The following is a 2666-nucleotide window of genomic DNA, read 5'->3' on the forward strand; positions in this document are numbered from 1 at the left end:
AGGAGAAGACGCTTGTGGTGGACTTGGTAAAAGAAGAAGAGCATGTGGTGGACTCGGTAAAAGAAGAAGAGAGATTAATGTTTAAGAAAGTAGCGGGCTACTAACAAGAAATTAGTATGCGGCATTCAGAAACATAGTCTAGAATTGCCGCTACCATTCATAGTACTAAAATGTTCCAGACATTTTAGTACATTATTTATTAGAGTCAAAAATACCGTGTCTCTTTATTATTAGTTTATAGAGAGCACGATGGAGAGGCGGTCCCTGTGACGGGCCCTAACCTCAACAGCCTCCCTGGATCGACATCAGGGAACGTCATTGGATAATATAATACACGTGTTTTGATTGGTCTACGAAAACCCTGTTAAAAATGTTCAGTCAATTTACAAAATGGCTACACGAATTCGTGTTTAATGCGTTTCTGAAGCTCCTAGAGGCCCTACAGCCAAACGGAGACCGGATTTGGACTCTACTCGCCAGGGCAGTTTTCTGGGGAGGTGGAGTCCAAATCGCCATTTGGCCACTTGTGCACCAGGTGGCATACTGAAAAATGACTCGAAAGTTCAAAACGAATTAGTTTTGACAGTGATAGGTTTTGAGAGTACACTTGTATTGAAGTTAATAGCAGTTACAACAAGTGGCCATCTTATCGGAGCGTGTATGTTAACTTAGAGAAGCTCAATACCAACAGAATCGGCCCACATGACGGACAGCCTTGAATTTAGTAGAGACGACAAACGCAGATGATGCTGGGACGGCATAAGGTCTTATTCTATGGTCCGGCGCGCGGTATAGGATCAATCAGCAGCTCGGGGGCTCATCGAGCTGATCTCGTAGTCTCACATCACAATTTACACTCTACTGTCACCGCACCAGCCACACGCACGTCAAGGACACGCACGTCAAGGCCACGACACCAACAAATTTCGGTGCTTCAACAGCCAGCTTTGGGTATTGCAACGCTTCATTCTCGCTCAGTCGGCGTCATTCAGGATACTTGTGGAGACCAGGCAGATTGGCTCGAGGCTCAGTTATTTAACGCCAGCTTTGAGGATCATGTCTCGGTCGGCGCAGGTGGCCCGGATGGACCCTACTATCGCCGTGCATCTCATTACAATGGCTGCCCCAAAGCAGTTACCTTCGATTACAATTTCTCTATATAAAATAGTACAGTTATATTTCACTAGATAGTCATCATCACATCGGAGATGCTTACTTCGACAGCCTCCCACATCGAGGAATGTGTATGATGCTCTATCTGTCGGATAGTTACCACAGGTGGCTGTTATAACAGTCCTGTACGTACATGAGCATTTACAAGAAGTAGATCTTGTTTTGATATTGATGATCTTTTTCCTTTGACTTTCATTGTCAGATTTGTCGCCTTGTGCTGTTTTGCTTTGGCAATAACTGTGCTGATTTCTTGTTTTCATTGTTATTCTGGCTACTTAGGAAAACCTTAGAGGATTAAACCTGTTCACCGTAGTGATTGTTGTTGCTATCGTTTTAGTTATACGAATTTGTAGCAGCTACTTCAGGGAAACCTTTAATTTTAAGGATCAAAACCTGTTCGCTGAATTGTTGCTGTTATCGTTTTAGCTTTACGAATTTGTAGAAGCTACCTCAGGAAAACCTTTAATTTTAAGGATCAAAACCTGTTCGCTCTGTTGTTGGCTACTCAGGAAACCTTCGAGGATACACCTGATCACCGTATTTATCTTTATATATTTTGTGTAAGCGTTTTAGCTTTGTTCATTTCTTAAACTGCCATTGTTTTGCTCTTTAATATGTGGATATTTCTTTACAATGTGTGGTTTGTTTTTTGTTTTTCGCTGCTGAGGTCTTATAGAATTGCCTCCCAATTTCATGAAATGGTTGATATAGGTGCTGCAGTCATTTTCAATTTGTTCTGACTATTATTATTGAGAGCTTATAGTTTTCAAATATTTTTGAAGAAAGGCTACAGCTTTCAAAGCATAAAAACATCTAACAGTGTCATCGGTAGTGTACGCATCTTGTTTGCAGGCTCTCATCGTTGGGGCTATTTTTCTCCCTAGAGGCTCATGGAGTTGTTTCTCATTTCGAAGATTTTTATTTTGTTTATACTTCGCAAGTGCAAGCAATAGGTTTGTAAACTATCGATTCCATTGAAAATGAAACTAATGCAGTAAAACTATAGTTGCTTTCTGTAGACAGAGGCTTGTGTAGGCTTGTCTTAAAGTCATAAAGTATTGAAGATTTTTTCTTTATGCTGGAAATGTTTGAAACTTTTGCCGCAATAATTTTTTTTTTAAGTTTGGCGAATTGAATGAATTGTTTTGGCGTTGTTGCCTCCCAGTTTCATACATTTCTGGGCGTATTTCTTGACTTGGTTAAATACCAGACACATGTTTGTATGGACAATTGCCCATTTTTATTTTATCTCTTTCTTGTTTTTTTTAAGGTATATTTTTATTTTACAGGTCCAAAATGTAGTGGATTACCTGTTCTCAACAAGCCGTAGATCTGCATTTAGTAGACTGCTGCAGCTTTGCATTAAAGCGAGGTTTTAAGCTGTGCATTCGTCCTTGTAACATCGAGATGCACATTATTTAAAACTGGTATTTTCAATAAATCCACATATACTAGTAGTAAAATACGCGGTTTGTAGTTGGGAATAATTTTGG

Source organism: Phytophthora infestans, genomic scaffold, assembly GCF_000142945.1.
Source record: "Phytophthora infestans T30-4 supercont1.34 genomic scaffold, whole genome shotgun sequence".
NCBI lineage: Eukaryota > Oomycota > Peronosporomycetes > Peronosporales > Peronosporaceae > Phytophthora > Phytophthora infestans.